The sequence below is a fragment of the Antechinus flavipes genome, chromosome 2, assembly GCF_016432865.1.
Source record: "Antechinus flavipes isolate AdamAnt ecotype Samford, QLD, Australia chromosome 2, AdamAnt_v2, whole genome shotgun sequence".
Taxonomy (NCBI): Eukaryota; Metazoa; Chordata; class Mammalia; order Dasyuromorphia; family Dasyuridae; genus Antechinus; species Antechinus flavipes.
The window spans coordinates 336,903,303-336,928,330 of record NC_067399.1 but is presented as its reverse complement, the minus strand read 5'-3'; the positions used below and the strand labels follow the sequence as shown (position 1 = coordinate 336,928,330).

At 33.9% G+C, this 25,028-nt stretch overlaps 1 protein-coding gene across 3 annotated transcripts in view; it reads right to left on the bottom strand.

The window, feature by feature from the left end:
- FUT8 (fucosyltransferase 8) overlaps nucleotides 1-25,028 on the bottom strand; it is a 425,078-nt gene that overhangs the window by 270,583 nt on the left and 129,467 nt on the right. For all 3 annotated transcript variants that reach the window (XM_051977839.1, XM_051977837.1, XM_051977838.1), the window contains one exon: nucleotides 19,291-19,371. The gene's annotated coding sequence lies outside the window, so the exon portion shown is untranslated. The remainder of the gene's footprint in view (nucleotides 1-19,290; nucleotides 19,372-25,028) is intronic.

The window sequence follows — 25,028 nt, the reverse complement described above, 5'->3', positions numbered from 1 at the left end:
CATCTCAAAGACTGTGATGTTAATGGCCAAATGTGATGTTTTCATTACCCTTGATAGAGAAAATAGTTTACTGAAATTTTTTTAAAATAAATCTCTTCCATTTCTCTTCTATATGCTTTTCTTCTATCATTTTCATCCTTGAATGGTTTTAAGATGATTGCTGACTTGGATATCTTGCTAAATTTTATATAAATTGGCTTATTAATCCAGGGCTCCTCTGTGTTTTATAAAAAAGATATTGCTTGTAATTGTCCATCAACCTTGAGATTTTGTAGGCAAGTTTATATTTTAAACTGGTATTGATCTTTCACAATCATCTTTGTCCATTTGGCTCCATTTGAATCAAATATATGCTGATATTAAGTTATTGCATAGTTCTTTTGATCTCCTTTTTGAAGCAATTAATTTATATTGGTTAATCTTCTGAATTAAAATTTTATAGCTAGTGGCAAAGTTATTTCTCTTGTCCATTTCCCATTCTTTAAATTTTCAAATCATTTAAATAAATCAGAGTTAAATAATTTTAGCTATATACTTTTTTCTTTTTCTTGTTTTGTTTTATAAATTCTGATCTTAATTGTGACATTTTAACAGTCTGTATACAGACTGTTTAGAGATATTCAAGGTAACTCCTATACCAACAATAACAACTTTTCCATTTGAAATACTTCCTTCCATTCTTTATGTTTTAATTTGTTGCTTGGAATGTCTAGGATCTGCCAAATCTTTTTTTCAAGGGATTGTTCATTTCACAGAAAGTTAATCTATACAATGCAAAAGTCTTAATCTCTTCCATCTTATTTTTCTGAACCATGCTTCTCCTTCCAATCCTTACCTTTTTCTGCCTTTCAAAGAAGTCATCAAGTTTCAAAGTATTTGCTGATTTTTATCTGAAGGGTAGGAGATAGATATTATCAAGTTCTTCAAAGAATTTCTTTATCACTTTAACCCCAGTAACTTAAGTGAACAGGTAGAAATTATCTTTTTTTGTTTTGGGGATTTTTTTGGTTTGTTTTGTTTTAATTTATCAATATAGATTACTAATATTATAATATGTGATGATCAAATAGCTTATCATGTTTCTTTTTGCTTCTCATCATGTGATAAAATACACTCTGTTCTTTAAAATACAATTCTGTTTCTTTATCTCTCCAAGGAATAAAAGACTCTCTTCCTTTTTGTAGTCTCATTTATAGCAAAAATGAAGAATATGATTTATCTCCTCTACTATCCACTAGTTCTTCAATGACCAAGGATTTCATATTAAAAATACAAAAAGCCAAGCTGAAATTGGGTGATATATCCTTTCCCGTAAGGAAAGGGTAGATTGAACCAGAGTTCTGTGTATTGAAGGATAAGTGCCTATGGTCACAGAAATAGTACCTGTAGTCTACTCTAGCCTATATGGCTTTTTGATTGGTAAACCGTAACCATTTGTAGCCTAACCCAAACCAATTATAATTTTCCTTATCCATCTTTGCCATGGTGTACATATTTTCCCTCTTCTCCCTTCCCTTCATTCTCTGTATGACAAAAAGTTACAGATGAACTGCTCATCTACAACAATGGAGAGTTTTACCAGCAAGAAGTTTCTCAAATCAGTAAATCAGTTCTGAACAGAATAACCCCTTCATTTATCAGAGAGCAGCACAATGCAAAGCACTTTACAATTATTATTTCATTTGACCCTCACAAGAAAGGGGGAAAAGGGGGAGCAGGCATTATGGGGCAAATAGCAGTTTAGGTGACTTGCCCAAGATTACATAGTATAGGGGCCTAGATGTGAACTCAAGTTCTTCCTGACCACCACCTAGAGTTCTACCCACTTTACCACCTAGCAATTCAGTAAAGTAAATGTTTCTCTATACCTCCAGTAGAAAGTAAGGTCCTCAACAGAGGGATTCTTTATTTTTATATTCTTAGCACCTAACACTTATAACATATCACCTTTTATGTATTATAGTACTTAATCATTCCTTGTGGCACTGAAATTTTTTAATGTCAGACTTATTCCAGTTGTCAACAAGAATTTAGTAATCCTATGACCCAGACTCTATGGTAATCACCAGGAATTGAAAGCAAAGCAGATACTATTTGGTTCTAAAGAATCAAAATTGATTGACACTGGAACCTGTGCAAAAGAAATGTTATAAATGATGTAATTTGTCACCAGGCATATATAATCAAACAAGTACATAATTGAAGTAATAGATTATTACCCACATATAAAAAAGAAAGCTTCCAGGATACTGAAACAAATCCTTTAGATGTGCCTGAGATAAGATTCAAAACTAGATCTCCTGACTCCAAATACAACATGTATTATTATACTATACAAAGCAACAGGTGAAGAAACCTCAAATAATTCATAGATTTCATCTCAATATCTAAGAACGTTATACTTCAAAACAAGGATTTCAGGTGCCTGAAGAATCAAAGGCCTTCCACTCCTTTGTCAACAAATGATTGTTATTTATGATGTTAGTAAATATACATATACCACTAAAATAAAATTTTATCCTTAATTCCAATAAAAGATTGCAATACACACAAACAATAAAAAGTCCTGCAAAATGTACACTGAATATCATGTGTGGCAATTCAGAAAGGTTATATATATATTTCTTGTCTTGAAAAAGATTATTTTCTACAAAAAAAATTCCTTATATGTATTTGCATGCTTGTTGCTATGTTTGTTTTGCTTAAAGTATAATGTTTGCTTTTAGTATAAAGGAGTTATATTCCTTTATGCTATTATACAAAGTCCCAGAAGTTTGTTTGCAGGTTATTGTTTTTTATTTAAATTTTTTGCTTGCTTGTTTAAAAAACAAAGTTTCATTATAAAAGGAATTTATATTTCTGAAGAAAGTGATCAAACTTTGATCAATATTTCCTAATATGCAATTAATAGAAATGGACATAGGAAAAGCCTATCAAGACACTTAATACTCTTCCCCTCTCCCCCCCACAAAAAAAACCCCAAAACCAAAAACAGATGAACATGGATTTTAGCAACATTTTTAGTAAATTTATTTTAATTTGCAAAATATTCTATTTGTCTCATGGTCCAAATACTCAAATATCTGTATTAACATATCTATATACCATTTCCTAATGTTAGAGCTGTAAGTCCAACTCCATTTCCTAAGCAGAAGCTTTTGTAATAATTGTACTACCATTCTGTTTTTAAAACTATTAGGGAATATCTTATTCCTCAAGGACAAGGACTATTCTTTTACACATTCTCTCCCGTGTATAGCATACTTTAGATGCCTAATAAATGTCTAATAAAAGCAACAAACTGTCAACAAAAGTGACAAGCAAGTTTCCTAAAAGTAAATCTTTTCTATTCCATTCAACTTTGGTAATCATATAGCAACAACATATATTAAAATTAAAACCCAGTAGAGTAGGAGGACAAGAATAGTGATATATTCTTATTAACATAAGCACTTTGCTTATCTGCAAACTTAGGACATAAAATTAAGCAGCTTTGTTAGTTTTAAGCTAAATGTTAAAACTTTCCCCTGTATTTTAGAATGTAAGTGCTCAGGACATATAAAAACAAAGACAAAACGAAGACCATCCTCAAGAAGCTTACTTCTAAGGAAAAGAATGGAAGTAGAGGTGGGGATCTAGGGAAGAACATGAATATAACAAATACATGAATGTAAGACAGATACAAGATAAGCTACCAGGCAAAAACTCTAGGCAATGGAGTACCTTCATGAATCTTAAAGGAAACGAGGTGCACAAAGGTAGGTATAAAAAAGGAGTGAATTTCAGGAGTGAGGAGTCAATAACATAGCGATTTCAAAGGCAAAAAAATGGTTAAGTGTATTCATAAGATTGGCAATATATTTAATTTTAAATATCAAATTCTGCTACACAACAAACTGGAAATGAAGTACATGTCCAATGATTAGGGAAATGGCTAAACAAATTGTAATTCATGATTATAAGAGAACATTAATGAATCATTTTTAAAAAATTATTATGAAAAATCCAGAGAAGCATGGGAACTTGTATGAACTTATATATACAGTAAATTAAGGCAGAACCAAGAAAAGTATATAATAGCCACAACAATTTAAATGCTGAGAACAATAAAACAAGCTAAACACTGTGTATTTATGATGACATAGAGAATGTTTAAGAAAATGCACCGCCCTTCTTTCACTGAAACAATAAAACACTATATCTGTGTCAAACAATAAATATTAAATATCTACCATATGTTAGGTAGTGTGCTAAGTGCTGGGAATATAAAGGTCAAGGTGTTCCCTAATTTTAAATAGCTTATAATCTACTGAGAGGAACAACATGCAAATAATTGTATACAAACAAGATAAAGCAGGGAGACAGTCAGCCAATGAGAACACAAAGTCCAAAGATGAAATGTCTTGTTTAAGGAACAGTAAGGAGGCCAGTACCACAGATCAAAACAGACATGGGGGAACTCGGAAGGGAAATAAGGGGTAAGAAAAAAGTGAATTATGGGGTGGAATAGGTTGTGAAAGGCATAGCACACCAACAGAGGATTTGATCCTGAAAGAGATAAGGAAGCCTTGGAGTTTTGGACATGCTGAGTTTTGAGATGTCTTTAAGACATCCAATTCAAGATATAATAGATGGATATGCAAAACTGAAAATCAGCAGAGAGTTAAGGGCTAGATAAGTTGGCCTGAGAATCATCAGCATAGAAATAATAATTTTATCCATGAGACTTTATAAGGTCACCAAGTGAAATATTAAAGAGATAAAGACCTAGGACACTTTTTACCAGGAGTATGTTAGATGAAGATACAACAAAGGAGATTGAGAATGAACAAAATGAGGTGAGAGCTCTCAGTATAATTGTGAAAATCGAGTAAGGCTTCATCTACTTCAGTGTTTGAGTAGGCCTGAAGGTCTTTGAGTATTGATTCAAGGGCATACTTAAGTCCCTTTCCTGCTATACTCCCATGACATCATTTTATCCCTATTTCAATCAAATATAGGCAATTATGTACTTATTGGTCAAGTTCAATTTCTTCAGTAGTTCCCGAGTTTAGAATGTAAGACCCTCAGCCAATGAGGATGATGGTCAGTGGTAGGAAGGGTGGTTGCATTAGGGATTATTTAAAGTATAAAATCTGCCCCAAAAGGTGCCTCATCCCTTTCATTGCTTGCTTGCAGGAGGGACCCCGATTCTCATGAGAATGTACAATGAACTTTTGTTTTGCTCCTAGAGATCTCTCCAGCTTTTTTTTTTTTTTAATGGTGACCCCTCACTATTTCTGAACCACACAAGAAGATGGATAGAAAGAGAACCCAAAGAGAACAAAGTCAGAAAATCTAGAGTAAAGAGTTTTAAGAAGAGATTAATCAACAGGGACAAAAGATACAGGGAAATCAGGAAAGAAGAGAACTGAAAAAAGGCCTGTGATTCAGCCACTAAGTAATATTAGTAACTTTGGGAAAACAGTTTCAGTTGAAGGCTGGAAACCCCAGACTATAGGGAGTTAAGAAGAATGAGAAGAAAGGAAATGGAAGCAATTACTGTAAGCACCATATCAAATATGGTTGATGTGTTGGTTGACTTTGTTGAAATGAATTTTTTTTCCCTGCTTTCTTTTAAAATCTTTGTTATAAAGGTTTGATGGATAGAGAATAGAAGAGAAATATATTCAGAAATTTAAGTGATATAAACAGAAAGCATTGAAAAATAAATATAAAAGAAATTCTTCTTTAAAAGTTAGCCAGATAAAATAAAGCCTGGCATCAAAGTAACTTTGGGGGGGGAGGGGGGGAGAAGGAGGTGCTAAGGATTATTATTAATGAATTCTGGACCCATTCCTCTCTGGAGGAAGTTTCTTTCTGTCCCTTTGAGAAATGCACACCTAAATTCACCAATCATGACTTCTAGATAGCATGTTCCTGTTTTTTTGCTTCATGCTTCCCATCTATGCTAATAATTTTCAGCATAAACTATATGTGTCCTGTTGCTTGGCAGGTGCTCAGATGATCCTACCTTACAAGGTTGTCACTTCTTATTATCAATAATAAAGATGTTGACTTGTAGTGATTAAATGGCAGTCTTTATATGGAGGCCTTACTATTAGGTGACTTACTAGCAGCCTATGAGAAGGAACAAAAACTGCTATTAAGTATAAGGCGACTCCTCAACATCAGAAAAATTTCATAAAATCAGATCATTTTTATAAATTCAAATAATTCAGAGCATATAATGGATCCTTAATAAATAACAAATAACAATACAATGTTAAATTTGTAATTATATTTCTGCCAAACAGTATCCCCTAAGTGAAATACAATTAAAACCATCAGCTTCCTCCAAAAGGAGGGACAAACACACAAATATCTGACTGACTTGGCCCATATTTTATTGTGAATTTAATTTTTTTATTGCAAAATAGACCATTATAAACAGTACAGTGGAGTGAAGAAAAAGAAGATTGTTGTTGTTGTTGTTGTTGTTTTCCTTTAGTTTAAATATTGATAAAGCTTCTTCCAGAGCGAAGATCAATTACAAATACTGGTCTGTAGAGACTTTCTTGAAATTTAGTACTCTGCATAAATAACATTAGTAGAGAATTTTCTAATACTTTTTAAAGATATAGCTATTACTATAATTCACCTGAGGACAAACAACTTCAAGGACAAATGTTTAAAAAATATTCCCCAGGGGTATGAAATCTTCAGCAGGAATCTGAAGACTTTAGAAAAGTGGTATTTTCATCATTAATGTCAACTGAAAGCAAGAAGAAATGGCAAACTTTAGAAGAATAGCTCATGGCTTATGGTACTTTAGGGTTAACAGTGTTTTATGTATTATCTTTATATGCTATCTCACTTCATACAGAATCTCCCAATGCTAGTCAAAACAGATAACTACTGCCTACTTCTGACAATTTACAAGAATACAAAAGATACTTCCAGAAGGAATTTAATACTCCATTAAGCCTATTCCCTAAAATTCTGTATCATTGTTCATAAAATATATACAGATAATCTAGGGCTTTTGTGACTATAAATGTTATCCTAGTGAATGAACTGACTTACTTTGCTAAAAATGTATTAAAAATAAGCTCTCCCTTAAATCAACTTAACAGCAACAAAAGAAAATGCTATAAGGCCACTCCTCTTAACATTAATCAAGCTAGCAACAGGCAGAAAAATCTTTAAAATACATTGTTTTCCATTTACTTATGCATTTTTTTTTTACAATTTTAGTGATTATTTATATTCCTAAAGTACTAAAAAATTCTGTTTTCAGGAATATAAAAATGTTCTTTTCTACATGTCACAAATTTCTATATCCCCAATGTAGATTAAAAAGAATGAGTTTTAGATTCAATTCTAACCATGATATTCATACCACTCACCAAACCACTGCCCTGGAATCCCTAGAAACTAGACAACTGAAATATATCAATAGTATCTATAGCCAAGATTAAATGGTAACCCATCCTCAAAGGCATCTGGGGAAAAAAAGGAATTGCTGATTTCTTGAAAGATGCAAAACTTCCACCTTACAAAAATTAATTTTAGCTGCCCAGGCAAGTCAACTAGTCATTAGCACACCAAAGTTCTAATCTTCCCATATCTGAAGATTATTGATATCTAAATCTCTCCATTTTACCAAAGTCTTAATATTCATGTCCTGATTTTCCCAATCTGCCAATTTTTTTTTACCAGAATCATACTCCCAGATTTCTTTGCAGTTTTATCTTCTATCATAAAACTCCAGTTATCAAAATCCCGCTGGCCCATCGACACAGTTAAGTCACCAGTAACCATTCACTGTTTGCTAAAAAGGTCAAACTGGAGGAGATACCACAAAGAGAACAGCATTGCTGTGCCACGACTTTGTCCTAACTATTTCTAAATTCAGGAGAGTATCAGTCTGCCTCAGAAGGCAGATAAGTATTAAATAAATGTTCTGAAACTTTATTGTCTCTATATACCCGGGTAATTTGTCATAGCAACCTAAATAGATTTATTCCTTCTAAAATGACCAATGTCACCTAAACTACTGGTCCAAGTAGAGTTAGCTCAACATACCAGTACCACAAATGGTGTAAGTTTTCCATAACAAGAGAAGACATGAAAGCCAAAAGGGAAGCAACTTTCCCAAGTTAACTACCTTTTCCCCAAACCTCCATCCTGGGTGCCCAGAGAACCCTGTGGCAGACAAGAATCTAAGTCACCTTTCTGCAGCATCTGCCTTCATCCTTTTCAGATTTTAAAAAGTATTCTGTGTCACATCAGAAATAGTCTATCTTTCTGTGGCTTCTGACTTTATCCCTGAGACTTCCAAGGGAATGCTTCATCAAACTCAGCATTCATCTCTTCTAACAGTGAATTCTTCACCCCTGATACTGCTCATGAAGTACAGGATCAATTCAACTCCCAGCCTTGGGTCTCTAGCTTCTATCTTTATCCCAGTGTCCTTTCCAGTAGTTCAGAAGCCATTCAGGACAGCCAATTCCAGGCTTTTCCAGATTGTACCTTCACCTGCTCTTGCTTGCTGAGCATCAGGTTTCCTGTACATCAAAGGGGCCCTATTAATCAATCAATAAACATTTATTAAGTGCCTATTATGAACCAGACACTGTGCTAAGCACTTATCATAAGTCAATACTTCAAAGAAGAATGTAGAACAACCTAATCCCTCAATGGACTCATTGACAGTCACTTGAGCTCATTACTCAATGACATTCATTCTCACTTCCCTACCCCAAAAGTTCTGAAGCCCTCACAATTACTGTACAAAGTCCCTTCCCCATTGTTCAATGCCCACTCCCTTAATTCTCAGCGCTGTCCCATTCCAATGAAGATTCCACTTGTATCTGGGTGGTTTCATCTTTAACCTTTTGTTTTCTCTCTCCTTCCATCATCTGGCACACACTGAGTCCTAGCCTTCATCCAAATAAAGAGCTTCCCAGGATACCCTTTACAGGACTATTTGTATTCCATTCATAGCCCTGACTCACTAGTTATCATGAGAAAACTCTGATCCACATTGCCCTCTACTGTCCATTTTCCTTTTGCCACCTTAACTCCAGTAATGTCATTTCCTTTGTTATTCATTCAATCCATATTTATCAATCATTCAAGATTTGGTAGTTGTTAACTATTGAACCACAAGACAGTCCTTCTTTCCTCAATAAATTCAGCATCTAGCTCAAAGTCTCTCATTACAAGGAAGACATGTATGTATATTTATATATAAACATACACACATACACATAAAGGCTCTCCTAAACAACCTAATTTCCTTTACTCAAAGAAAAATAATCACTATGAAAAATTACTATTTCTCTCTTTTATTTAATAACTACTTATTTTACTCAATGTGGGGAAATCACTCTTAAAGATTTACGCAAGCCAAGATCTATCAGACAGTAAAAGAAATTCTAAATTTGAGTTAACAGTTTCATTTCTGCTCATTGTGTTAGCTCAGACAAGAATGAAAAAATATTAATTCTTTCTTTCTTTCAAGACAGATGATATGGTCCTCAATTTAATATAGCCCACCTGCTATACTGTGAGTCCACTGCTATGATGAGTCTTTGGTCTAAGAGAGACTACCAAATGACCATTCTTTTATTATTAAAGTACTGGTCCTATTAATAAAAAGATTAAATTATCCAGAAACTATGTCTTTTGAAATTATTTTAAGTGCCACATTACAATGAAAAGAAAAAAGGAAAGTTGCTTCAAGATACTCACCAACTAAGGTAGTTTTAAAGATACATATAGAAGAAGAAGGATAATGTCCCAATCCATTTTTGCTGCTTTGGGGGATTCAGATTTCAAAAGAAAATGAAAACTGACTGATACTGCTAAAAGCAATAAGTTATTTATTAGGCACTTAATTTTTGAGTGAAATAGAAGAGTGAGCAGAAAAGCAAGGAAGAGAAGACATGTATACATATTAGGATTATTGTCATACAAATGACAAGAATACAGCCAGATTCCTGGAGTAGTCAGGCTATAGAGTCCTAGCTTGAGTGTTAGGATTTTCAGACAGAGAAGACTAACCATTCAGATTCCAACTGTCATTACATCAGACATGGAATCCCTCCTCTGAAAATGCAAACTGTAGTCATAATATTAATAACTTTAAATGTCAATGTAGAGACTTTCTATCTTAACCTAGAACCACTGAAGATCTCTCAGTAGAAGAAGAGAATGACATGAAAAGACCTATGTATTGGAAAGATAATTTTAGCAAGTGTTTTGAAAACGGATTGGAAAAGGGAAAGATTGTATAACAATTCATGTGCTGAGGGACAAACCTGAAGGGGTGGTTATAAAGGGAAAAAGAAGAAATGAGAGAAATTTTGTAGAAATAGAATGAGTAAAACTTGAAAACTATTTAGATACAAAGGAAAGAGAAGAGGGATCAAAATTATGGGCAATCAATACAGAAATAGAGAATTTTGGATGAAAGGGGAGTAAGGGAAGAAGAAGGGAAAAGAGGTTAGTTTTAGGCATTCTGCATTTAGTATATCTAAGATAAACCCAATGGGATATATATCCTACAAACAAGCCAGATACAGTACACAGATCTTAGATTCAAGCACACAGAGATGATAATTATATTCATGGGAGCCACTGAGATTTTGGGAGGAAGGAAGAATAGAAAGAGGAAATGATAGAGAAAAGGGAAGAGAAGAGAAAGAAAAGGACAGAGGGAAGCATGGAGGAAGTAACTAGAACAAAAAACTTTGTAAAAGACCCATAATGGATAAGAGTATGTCCCAATAAAAGACACATGAAAAAAAAGTGAGATAAGAGAAGGCAGTATTATAAAAGATGAAAGAGAATAGTTATTAGTGTTAAATGCTACAGAGAGGACAAGAAGGATCCACAAAGACAAAAAATGAATACTCATAATCTGGAGCGTTATGGGCCAGAACTTGAAACAAGTAAGTGGAATTTAGGAGACAGTGGTTAATCTAGTTTAGCATGATTTAATCCTACAACAAATAATGGTTTCCTAGTGATATAATGATTGGTGTATACTCAGTGTGGAACATATAAGGAGGAACTCTCAGGACCAAAAAGGACAGGTGTACTAGAAGCTCTCGGAGGCTGAGACAGATTCATTCCATCTTCCACCTTTGTGCTGGCTGGAGGCTGAAGCACAAATCTTTGGATTTGGAGACATTTGGAGGAAGCTAGAGACAGAAGCTGGCAGAGGCAAAGGAGTAGTGCAGGAGCTCTCAGAACCAAGGAGAGAGATAGGCCTCTATTAAAGTTAACCGGGCCCCAGGAAAAGAGACAAGACTTTGAAGGAGACGATAAAGGATTTGGACTTTAAACCCTGGCTGCACTTGTGATTACTGAACTGAAACGAAGGCTGCTCCCAGAAGCCCCCCAAGAAACTTGCTCCCAAAGATCATTACATTTTAAAGAAGAATATTACATTTTGGCTCCAGAACATGGGACCAAGAACCTTCATCTGTGACCCAGAAATTAGGGTCACAAGAAAACTTTGTTAAGGGCTAAAGTAATATTAAAGCTAAAATGGAATGATGTTTAAAAAACAGTCTTCTTTTCCTTTTCAAGGAAAATGTGTTGAAAGCTTGGTCAGACTGATAAAAAATCAAGATTTAATTGTAACTTGGGAGCAGATCTTTTAAAAACTGTACAGTACACATCTCCTTGGTTCTCTATGGAAAAAGAATTGGATCTAGAGAAGTGGAAATTAAGAGCAACTATGTCAATTCTACAATGAAAATGGACCTGACTCAATTTCCAAAGATACACTTTATATACACAACTTAATTCAACTGGCTTTAGGAAATTATATAAGTCATAGAATTAGGAAAAAGAAGAAAGAGCAGGAGAGGGAGAATTCAAATAAACTAGGTGAAAAGGATGAAGAATCAGATAAGAGTGGCGCTGAGTACAATTTTAAATGTGGTGCTTCACAGCAGGAGAAATTAGATCATTCCCCATCCCCTGACCTACTTCCCTCAATTAACCTTTCATGGGTAGAAGGAAAAGGAGAAGGGGGAGAGGTAGTGACACAATCAGCACCACCTATGAAGCAGCCTATGACAAGATTACAAAAGGCATTGGTTAAGGTTAAGAGAGAAGGATAGGATATATCTGATTTAAAAATAAATGCATATCCTGTGATTGAAGAGCTTTACTCTTCAGATCAAAAAAGGAGAAGATACAGTCTTTTTGATTTGAAAAAAATTAAGGATTTGAAAAAAGGTTGCACTCTTTATGGGGCTATATCATCTTATGTTAAGATGTTACTAGATAATCTGGCTTATGAAATCTTAAGTCCTTGTGATTGGAAATCCATAGCAAGGACATTTTTGGAACCTGGACAAAACTTGTTGTGGCTTTTGGAATATCATGAATTATGTAGGATTCAAATCCAAAGCAATAAGTAAATTGGAGTTAATGTACAAATCACCTTTGACCAACTAGCAAGTAAAGGTCAGTATGCAGAGAATTCATCACAGATTAATTACCCCATAGGAGCATATGAACAAATTGCTACTGCTGCTATAAAAGCTTGATATACCCTTCTAGGGAAAGATTGAGGGGAATCCTTCACAAAAATAGAGCAAGGTCCCAATGAACCCTTTGCAGATTTTGTGGGACGTTTGCAAACAGTTGTCACAAATAATGATCAGACAACTGGCTAAGGAAGAAGAATTATATGGGGACTACACAAAGATGCTCCTTTAGAGGAGATCATAAGACCTGTGCCACAGTGGGCACAAATGCTTACTATACCCAGACTGTGATAAACATAGGAAGACAGGGTCCCTCTTGACAAAGGACTTCTAGAGAGTGTCATCGATGTTTTCAGTGTGGAAAAATTGGACATCTGAGAGCTCAGTGTAGGTACAGAAATAGAGTGAGAAGACAGGGTGAGAGAAGAACTAAAACCCTATGTCCAAAATGCAACCAACGCTTCCACTGGGCCTCAGAATGTAGACTGACCCAGAGGTCAAAGCAGGGTCCAGCTTCAGGGCCCCATGTGGGGCATAATGGCAGCTGAGGTTACATCCAGAGAATCTTTAGAAATTCAGTATTAATTGAATGATCTGAACATGATCAATCAGCCAAAAGGCAATCAGATAGCAGAAAGGGCAAAAAGAAGGAAAATATAAGGAGGGGAGAAGACAGGTCACCAAACTGTTAAACAGGTTGTTCAGATCACAGGACAAATTCCACTGGGCCTCAGAATGTAGACTGACCCAGGGAATAGAGAGGTTAAGGCCCAGCCCTAAGATATCTTACAAAAGATAGGTGGGACATGATGGCAGCTGAGTTTACACCCAGAATCTTTAGGAGGTCAGGACTCTGTGATGTGATCAATCAGCAAAAAAGCAATCAGATGGCAGAAAGGGATTACACAATCAACCAACAGAAAAGCAATCAGATGGTCTCCCATGTAGTTTAGTACTGATTTAATCCTACAACAAATAATGGTTTCCTAGAGATAGGGATTACAATTGGAGAGAATACAATTTGGAGAGGCTTTTTAACCCAACAGAAGGGCGGTGTCCAGTTCAAGCATCTCCATGGTAATTATCAGGTGATGAGGAAAAATCTAGAAAATAGAGGGGACTAGATAGGTTAACTGCTTGGGGAAGAGGGTTTGCTTCTCCCTCTACAGATGGAGAAGAAATCAGCTGGGTGCCAAGGAGCTGTATTTGCCTTGTCCATCAGAGAGAGATAGAAAAAGAGAAAAATCTGGAAACAAAGACGATCTAAGAACAAAATCTGGAGGAATCATTGGATTCCCTAACATGAGACTTTGCAGGATTTCAAAACTTGCAGGAATTATTGGATTCCTGGCACATGAACTAATGGACCATAGATTCCTTTTGGATTATTTTTAGGACTTATGTGTAAAGGACTGAGTCTATGCACTGAGGTCGGACAACCAAGCACTTAAGGCCAATTACCAACTGGACATTAGAATAATACTCTATAAGCATATACTTGGAAAATGACCCTTACCACTATACTGTGCTGGCTCGATAATTGGTGAATATAGAGAATTGTAGGAGGGACTAGGAGGTGGGGTAACATTAACCAGAGTCACTTCTGGGTGGGAGACAAAAAAGGAAGGTTGCAGAGATTCTGTTTCCATCCAATTCAATCCTACCTCTAAAGAACAAGAATAAAAGCCAAGGACTTTTGCTTATCCTGATTCCGGCTGATTCTAAGATATCCAGGATGCTAACGCAGTCATCCCACTTAGGGACATATATAAATCCTCATTTTGATTCATGTAATTTGTTACATCACTACTAGCCTGTGTTATGTTACTATGTGCTTATGTAATTTATGTAATTATGTGTAATACTTCCCATAATGATGGTTTTAAGAGTGAGCCCCTTCAGAAACCCAATAATCTGATTTGATTTCCCCATTTCCTTTGGTGTTTTCCTCTCCCTTCCTGAGAGGTCAGAAAGGGCGTGATCATCTCCTTTTGTGTTTTCACTCCTTTTTTGAGCATTCAGGAAAGATGTGATCACCTTTTTGGGAGTTCTCACCTCCTTGAGAAGTCAGGGAGGTTATGACCACCTATGTTCTAAAAACAAAAGAAAGCAGGAGATGTTATGGGCCAGAACTTGAAACAAGGTCCTAATTAAGTGGAATTGAGGAGACAGCAGTTAAATCTAGTTTAGCATTGATTTAATCTTACAACAAATAATGATTTCCTATTGATATAATGATTGGTGTATACTCAGTGTGGAACATATAAGGAGGAGCTCTCAGGACCAGAAAGGACAGGCGCATTAGAAGCTCTCGGAGGCTGAGACAAATTCATTCCATCTTCCACCTTTGTGCTGGCTGGAGGCAGAAGCTGGCAGAGGCAAAGGATTAGCAGCAGGAGCTCTCGGAACCAAGGAGAGAGATAGGCCTCTATTAAAGCTAACTCGGCCCCAGGAAAAGAGACAAGACTTTGAAGGAGACAATAAAGGATTTGGACTTTAATCCCTGGTTGCCCTTGAACTAAACTGAAATGAAGGCTGCCTCCAGAGACCCCCAAGGAAACCCCAATGAAAGAAGATTACATTTTAAAGAAGAATATTACATCTGGAGAAAGTTTCATTTGAGTCATAAGGACTGAAGCAAGAGTGGGAGGTAAAAAAGAGAATATAATGCATATAAGAAGTATTTTCTAAGCATTTGGCTGTGCAAGAAGTAGCCTTGCCAAAAGAAGCTTCCTCCTACAAAGAGAGTTAGATGGTCAAAATAACCTGCATATGATAATATACAAATTTCTTAGATTGGTTCAAGGTCCTCCCCAAAAAGGTCCCCAAAATATCTTAGCAGTATTATTTCCTTGGACATTTTACATTTCAGCCAAACTGTTTTTTATTAGCTGCTAGTGTTGTTCTTCCCCATATCAAGGTGGTTACCATCTGTGTAGAATGTACTGTTTGTTCCCTCACCACTTTCCTTCCACATTTCCTTCATCTATTAAATTTTTTTTGTTTTCTCAAGGTACAGCTAAGATACAAAGTTCTTTGTAAAGCCTTACTTAATCATCCCCACTCAAAGTGATTTGACATTCCTCTTCTTTATAACATTTTATCACAATTCCTTTTTTCCCTTATCACATTTTAGTCTACCATTTATCTTATTTGTGTATTTTAATCCCAGAATTCTTTGTGTGATAAAAATTGAACAAATTAAAAATTAATTAAAACAAGTTAAAATCTCATACATTTCCTAACAAAACAAATCTCTACAAATAAACTTATTCTATAGGTAAACCAAGTTAGGTTAGAGATTAAACTACATTTTAGAGGATTCATAAATAGGCAAAGTAAGAAAGAGGATTTATATAGAGCCAAAAAGTTCTCTTCCTCAGGATTCTTATCTAAGGAATGTTTACAGCTCTTAAATAAATTTTTATATACTAGGACATAGCTTTTGATAGGTGAACCTAATTTTAAAAATAGATTTATTTAGCCAAAAAATTGCTGAAAGACTGGTCCTGAATAAAAAAAGAAAATCAAAAATTCTCACAACTTCACAAAACTGAGATTTTTTACAAAAGAAGGCAAAAAGAAGGAAAATATAAGGAGGGGAGAAGACAGGGTCACCAAACTGTGAAGCAGTTTGTTCAGATCACAGGACAAGCAGGACCAGAGATCTAAAACTGAAAGGAACCTCAGCAATCACTTTACTAAACCTTTTCAAATGACAAAAACAAAGAAATGCTGTCCCATTAGTTACAGAAAACTACTAAATTCAATTTGTAATAAGTCCCTTTTTTCAGATGCTGAGTATGGTTAAATAAAATTCCTCATGGGCTCAATTAAAGTATCTGATATGTCACAAGGTTTTAGTTCACTTCTTAAACGTCTAGCAAGTAGTCTAATAATATTCAATATGGTAATAAAAACAATAGCTAACAGTTGATAGCAATTACTATGTGCCAGGCACTAAGCTAAGCCCTTTACTCTTATCTTTTCATTTGATCCTCATAACAATCCTAGGAGGTAGGTACTCTTATTATAACCATTTTTTAGTTAGGAAAACTGAGGCAAACTACAGTTATAAGGCTGTATAACAGAAGTAGTAGGCAGCAGAATCAAGCTTAGTTCTTCTACCTACAACTCCAGTGTTCATTTCAGTCAGTCACTTGATATACTTATTAAACTACTATGTGTCAGGCAATGTGCTAAGTGCAGGAGATAAGAAGAAAAGTAAATGATGGCTCCTGTTCTCAAGGAGTTCATAGTGTAATGGAGGAGACAACATTTAAGCAACTAGTCACAGCCAATTATTTATAAAATTAGAAATAATTGTCAGAAGTATTTAATTCCTCTCTATCTCCATTCCTTTAGCTTAACAATGAGTTCTCATTACCTTCTATCTTCCACTTCCATAAGGCTTTCTAAAGCCAGTTCCAATTTTCTTGTATCAGTTTTATCAATTCTTTCTAAAACACCTTTCTCAACTGTTCGTGATCTTTATCCACAGTCCTCAAAAGACCACAAAGTGTCATAAGTCTACATATGGAATAAAGATTAGGAACTGTAATATTCTTGAAAGTATAGTCCTCATTTTTCTTATCCTATTTGATTCTTAATTACTTGTTTAGAACTCAAACCCCACCCATAAAAATTCCATATTTTATTTTTAATCTGTGATGTTTCCTAAGATATTATTAGTAATTAGAAATTTTAAAAGGCTTTAATTTAGCATAGCAATTTCAAAAAACATCACTTATAACAGAGTTTACCCATACAAATAATGCAAAAACATTATCAAAAATTTGTTTTATCTTCTCTTTCTGAAGCAATGAAATCTGATGGACAAATATTTTAGGATCACCAAAGGATATTTTAAAACAATCCATTTCCAAAATAAACTCATAAATTTTCTTAAAATCTTTATAAAAAGTTATTATTTGTCAGTGACTTGTTGCAAGTGTCATATTACTTTAGTACTCAAATCCCTAAATAAATTAAACTAACTTTTTTATTCCTAAAATGAATCAGCTATAAAATATTTTTATTTTAGATCATCTATTGACCTTTTCTTCCTCTCCAGCAAAGTGGATTTGGATAGTCATATCATTTGGATGAGCAAGGAGTCAACAAGTGAAATCCTTCCCAGCAAGATGATAGGTTGGTAGGCTTTTACCATCTTTGCCTGCCCCTACAGCCTAAAAATCTCCAGGGCTTTCCATCTGTCCTGTATCAGAAACCCTTCTTACAGGCATTAAATTTCCTAATTAGAATATAAGCTCATGAGAACAGAGACTGTCTCACTTTTCCATATTTGCCCCATCACTTAGAATAACACTTTGCACATAATAAGCTTTTAATAAACTTATTTATTAATTCTCATCCCAAAATTAAAAGATTTTTTTTGATTCATAAATTAGAAATACTTCTTCAATATAAAGAAACATCTGACCATACAAAACTTTTAAGTGAGATTTGACATTTGTATGACATAGCAACATCTGTTATAAATAAGAGATTAACTTTTATTGTAACTAATTTGCTTTAAAACAAAATAAATTTTCTCTGTGCATTCTATGTGGATGTTTGGATAATATGAGTAAGAAATATAACAAACTTTTCCCAATGAAGTGCCAAAAATGGTTCATTACTTTTGAGATATTGACTCACATTATATTTGAGTTTTAAGTAAAATATTTGGTATAGAAGTATGAAATTAGTAAATCTAAAATTAATTGATAAGTCTGAAATTAAATTCTGAACAGATCAAAGAATCGGGCTTAAAGAACAAACTTGGTAAAATACTCATATATACTAATGTTGATGTGCATTTTATTAATAGATACTTTAGTTTTTTCTGTTTAAATATATTCTATAGAGAGTTCTGAATCCTTATGTATATAATCCTTAGATAATAAGTAGATTTCCAAACTAGGGTTTATGATAATATTTTGAGGGATTATTAATAAGCTAGCTCACCAACAGAAGTACAATCTCAGCGAAGGAAACAAAATGGGAAGAAAGGCTACTGTAATGGTTAAATATTTATCTTCCAAGGAAGATGAGCAAAAGGTGATGGGGTTATGTATTATTAGGAGTATGTCTTAGTGCTAGAATAATTAGGGATACAGAGGATTAGTAGATATAAAGTTGGCTTTAGTGCCATGAAGAGCCAAGTTCAATTGATATATACAGCTTATAAACCACTTCTCAGTGCCTCAGGAAACTTTAAGACAGTAGAAGGAGTTCCCTAAAAATTAATGAACTCAGAAGTCTGGTCTTATTCCATTCAATTAGAGATATGAAAACGATTAAGGGCAACTGAGCTATAACATGAGTGACCAGGAAAGAAAATATAGGAAAGTAATAGCTTAAGAAACTAGATTATAAATGAATAAGGGATATTAGGAAAAAAGGAAAAATATTGTATATATATGTAACTATATATACACACAAATAAATAAACTGTTTATCACAACATCCCCTTCAAATAGGGGGATACATAAGACACATTAGATAGAAAGGAAAAATAATAAACTAGAAGTCCTCCATGTCAAAGTGCTATATGACTGAAAAAGTGGCTGACTATAAAATCAAGAAAATGACAAATAGCTTACAGAAACCTTTCAAAAACCAACCACCCCCCAAAAAATATATTTGTGACACAAAATTCTCTGAAGATAAAAACACTATGTAAATAAATATTATTTTTATTATTACTGTTAAAGTTTTAAAATGTTATTCATTCTGTATTTCAAAAGGACTGTCACTTAAATTCTTTGTTGTAATTTAAAATCTGACTTACCTTTCTTTCCTTCATAAGCAAGATGCTACTACCACCACAAAATGTTTTCAGAAGGTGTTTCTGAGTCACTGAAATTATCAACTGTTCAAAAAGGGAAGAAACAAAGGAAGAAAGTTATCTGTAGAACCATATTTTCTTTGTTACAAATACACCTGTCAAAACTGAAACTTCAGCCTTAAAGAGGTAATGTAGAACCTTGTGACCCCTTCCAAAAAGCTTTCTATATATATATGCAAATCACCAAAATTATTATTGCTGTTATTAATCATCATCATAACTGAACCCACAAACTAAAAAAAAAAAATTGCATGAAATTTGTAAGCCATATAAAATCTTCCCGGGCTTCAACCCTGGAAGGATATTTTCTTTATTAGAAAAGATTTTCTGAAGCTTTTGAAGTAAATTATCTAGAGAAGGAAGAACTTCTCTCTCCTGTAACAAAAAAAAAAAAAAAAAAAAAAAAAAGTTTATCTAAAACAAAACCAAATAACATGAAGCTTTATTAAGGCAGGCTTCATAGTGAGAGTGCAACACATTCAGGTGGCTTTAAAGGACAAAAAGCATGTTCCAGGGTAGAATACATCCTCATCTAGAATTCAACTACCACACGACTGCAGCAATCAGCCAAGCTTAGCAAATTAAAATAACAGCAATTTTGACAGATTATCTTCTATAAATATTCAAACATGGGTATTTATGTGCAGGCATAGAGTTGTATATGCCAATCAAAATGCTTTAATTCGAAAATCTAGTTTGCTTACCTTTTCTAGGAATCTCCTAAATCACCAACATTCCTTATTTTAAACTACCAAACAGCAGATAACAACTTCTATGTATTAAAATGTCAGGTTGAAGATAAGGATTTATAAAAACCATAGCAATTAAGAGACTAGGGCACATGAAATTCTAGATTGATATACTAAATACAAAAGACGAAGGAACAAAGTATATTTTAGCACATTTCAGGAAGTGAACATTTAATATAGTGAGATACCATTGTCCTGTGTTAAAGGAAAGACATCTAAAGTTCAATAAGAACTATTAATAACTTTATAAATAAGGACTTTGTTGAAGGTTCCATTAGGGGGAAAAATTTTTTTTAGTTTGCTTATGAAAGCTTCTTATGACTTGATTATGTATATCACATATCACTTAATCAAGTTCAATAATGACTTTACGAAATCAGGTTCTAAGTTCCTTAAAGTATACAAATAATTAACTTTTGAATATATTATTAAGGTAAAATATTTCAATGTTTTAATTTGGTAATTGTTCATCCTCCAAGCTCATTCTACCTTATAAACCTTGCTAAGGTATTACCTGTAATTGCTAATATTATTAGTGATCATATGATTACTTTTTTTTTCTTTTGTGGGGGAGTGGAAGGGTGGGGAGGACATCTATTATTTCTCCATAGTATTTACTCTATGATGTGTAAATTCCCTCTACTGATAAGGATTTATTACTACTTGTCTAAGATTTATCTAAAACTTATAGTATAAGTGGCTTGGGGAGAAAAGTTAAGTCTCTTGCCTAAAGTCAAGCATAACAACAACAAACAAGTATGTCTCAGGGTCATGACTTAAACTTAGATCTTCCTTGCCCAGGGTCACACAGCTAGGAAGTATCTAGCTCTGCATCTGAACTCAAGTCTTCCTAACTCCAGGTTCAGTCTATGGTAGGTATACAGTGCATATGTACAAAAAGTGCAAAAGTAAGGAAAACTTTATTTTTTTTAAGTTTATCTTTTTTTATTAAAGCTTTTTATTTTCAAAACATCTACAAAATATATAGTTTTTCAACAATGACTCTTACAAAACCTTGTGTTTCAAATTTTCCCCTCCTTCCTCCCACTCCCTCCCCTAGATGGCAAGTAATCCAATATATATTAAACATGTTAAAATATGTTAAATCCAAGACACGTATACATATATTTATACAATAATCTTGCTGCACAAGAAAAGTCAGACCAAAAAGGGAAAAAATAAACAAAATGCAAGCAAACAACAACAAAAAGAGTGAAAATGCTGTCTTGTGATCCACACTCAGTTCCCACAGCCTCCTCTCTCTGGGTATAGATGGCTCAGTAAGATAAAAATTTAAATGTCTACTGACTGGGGTGATATGGAAAGGTTATTGTTTATTACATTTTAAAATGGTGATATATAGAATGGGCTTTTGAAGAACAGGTATTGCTTTGCTATCTAGAAATCTGAAATTCTCAATGAGCTTCCAAAAATATCGTGACAATTTTGCCACCACTGAAAATGAGCCCTAATTAGACAATCTGAAGCCAGTAATGATCATATGGACTATCTTGTTATTTGGACATTAAGAAGAAATTTAAGCTCTACTGAAAATGATGACGGATCCTATCATTAAAGGATATTTGCACTATCCTGTGAAGCGCGATAGAAAATCTAAATGAGCTAGTTGCCCTGCTCCCCAGCGCTCATGGAGTAGCAACTTCACAGAACAGATCTTACCCAAAGAATATCAATCAGTACAAACAAGTCCCTTTGAGACTTGTTACAGCTGGGGGGAAAAAGAACCCACACATGATTCTGTCTAGTAAGAAATCTGACTCAGTTTGGTTGCCTTTAGAGAGGTTTTTTTAGACTAACAAAGATACACAAACATTTCAAAAGGTGTTAAGTAATTTCTCCAACAGTTTGCCTACAAGCACAGTGTTTTGAAAATTTTGAAAAGAAAAGGAATTTTTGTCCAAACCAGGGGGATAAATACAGAAAAGAAAAAATAGTAAGAATGCATTTCACATACACAAGTAACAATCACACAAAACAGAACACAAAGTAATTACAAGGTGATTATCCTACTTTAAAGGAAGAAAACAGTTCAATGAAACTGGATAACTAGAATATATGGGACAGAAATCAAGGAAAGTGTCAATGGGGTATTTGAGCTGAGTTGTAAAGATGGAATGAATTTCAATTGGCATAAATTAGGATGGTGGCCATTGTTCAGTTCTGTCCAATTTTTTGTCACCTTGGCAAAGATTCTAGGGTAGTTTGCATTTCTTTCTCCACTTCATTTTATAGATGAGGAAACTGAGGCAGAGAGAGATATAGAATTTGCCCAGGATCATACAGCTCTCTACTGGCACTCTATCCACTGCACCACCTACCTGCCTTATTAGAATGGTAGGGAGTGCATCTCAGGAACAAGAAATATGGTTTTAACAATGCAAAAAATATATATATATAGAAAATACAAAATGGACAATGTCCAATTTCTCTGGAGCACAAGTTATAGGGAATGGAACACCCTGAAAGCATATGAAGCAGAAGATAAAGTGAAATTAAGAAGAGATGAATTCAAATCCAGTCTCGGACTTACTCAACCTCTTTCCACCTCAGTTCTTCTATTTGTAAAATAGGTATAATAAGAGTAACTACTTTATAAGATGTTGTGAAGCTCAAATGAAATAATATATAGAGTGCTTGGTAAACTTTAAAGTACCACATAAATGCTAACTATTATAATTATTACTATAGATAAGGATGAAAGAGAAAAACAAGATTATGAAATGTCTTGAATGCTAGATTAAGTAGTTTGATCTTTATTCTGTGTAAAATAAAATCAGTGATTGCTCAATATCTAGAATGCCCAGCAATAATACAGTGCCTGATACACAGTAGGTACTTTATAAATGTTGATTTACTAATGGTTTGACTGACAGATATGATCAGATACAGGCATAAAGAATCCAACAGGATTTCTGTCAAGGAAAAAAGCACCACATTGACTTTTGTGTTTAGACATAGCATCGCAAGTAATCTAAAATCAATAGGGGAAAATAAACAGGAGAACTCTTCACATATTGAGAACCCCAATTAGATTTGAAGATTTTATTAAAAATATGACCCGAGACTATCAAAGGTACAAAAGGCACATAACCTTAGATTTTCCTGAATCCTCACCTACCAAATTAACTAAAAAGTATAACAAGATCATAAAGCTATGATTAAACAGAATAGAATTGAAAATTATTTTGACCAAATTGAGATCTATTTCAAATAGATAATAATATCTAATGGCTAAAAATATAAGGTATTCTCCAATAATTTCCCAACAAGCCAGGTATTGAACAGCAAGACACATGTGACTCCACTAAAAACCTGAGGGTCAGTATGGGCCACAAGTTGAGTCAGCTATCAATACAATACAATACAATACAATACAATACAATACAATACAATACAATATAGAATAGAATAGAACAGAATAGAATAGAATAGAATAGAACAGAACAGAACAGAATAGAATATATTATTAAGCCTGGAGCTAAAACAACAACAATAAGATTATTTCTTACTGAAAAATATTTAGAATACAAAATAAGACATTAAAGGTAATACTTTCATTTAAAATTACAGAATGAAGAATTTAGAAGCTGAAAGGGCTCTTAAAAGATCTTATCTTCACTGAAGCAGGCCTAATTAAATTTAAATTTAAAGCAAAAATTTTACTATTATTTTTTAAAATCTCCATCTTTTCAAGAAAGACATGGATAAATAAGATCAGGATCAAGAGTGCCAGAGATCAAAAGGGATCAAAAGCAGGCAAAACTAAAATAATTAAAATTACTTGACTTATTTTTTTAAAAAGCTGCTTAACAACTTAATGACTGTCTGAAGATGGAAAAGATGTTTGACCATGTGTGCTCTAACTTCATACAGAAAATGGGTTTAAAATGAAAAACAAAACAAAGAAAGGTATGGAAAAAATGTATTGGTCACATAGGTAATTAACACTATTATTAACTCTTTAATATCATTTAAAGGTTTCCTAATTCTTTGGAAAAAGCTTTCATACAGTTATCTTAGACAATTCCAAACTAGAAAATGACTTCCTTCTGATTTAGGTTGTACTGCAGTTTCAATTAGCTGGTTTTTTCACTTTTAAAAGCCATTATCAGAATGTACTAAAGTAGAATACAATTTCAGTGAGTGGATAAAGAGATCACTACAAATTGAATCTCCAAACAGTTTGGAAATCATTCAAGAAGAAAACTATAATTGTCAGTAATGAAAATGATACCAGGAAAAAATTTTTTGGGGCTGTGTGTGTGTGTAAGGGTTCCTTTCCCTAAAAAAGCTATCATAAAGTAGATAGACAAGACTTCAACAACCACTCCACTATTGGCACAAAATTTGTGAGTTTCATAAATTGGGACAATGATGACAGTGGCACAAAAGGGGTCCCAATTCCAGGGCTTCTATTAAATTTCTAAATAATAGATTTTTAAAGTACTGAACAATGTGATCAGGACTAACAAGAAAACTCTGGGCGGGAGTAGGAGAGAGGAAAAGAAAAAGAAGGAAAAGAACCATATTTCTTTCTTTTTTTGTGTTTTTAAAGAAATATCTCAAGAGTCTTTTATGAATTTTAACAGATTAATTCTCCCCAAGAGTCCTTGGTTTTCCTTCTCTTATTTAACTATATTATGTCCCATTTATAGCCAGGGGGAAAAAAAGAAAGAAAAAAAAAAAAAAAAACACTAAAAAACCCAGGAAAAAAAAAAGGATTTTTGCTCAAGATGACAGAACCAAGTCCCTACTCAACCACTGTATTCTCCTTCTCCACCAACATTTACCCTCCTCTCCCTTCCCCAGTCATAAATCTATACTCTTTTGTTATTAGAGACTTGGGAATTCTAATTCCAATCAGATCTAAATGTTGTTTCTGAAAATGTTGAGACAGATTTCAAATGAAAC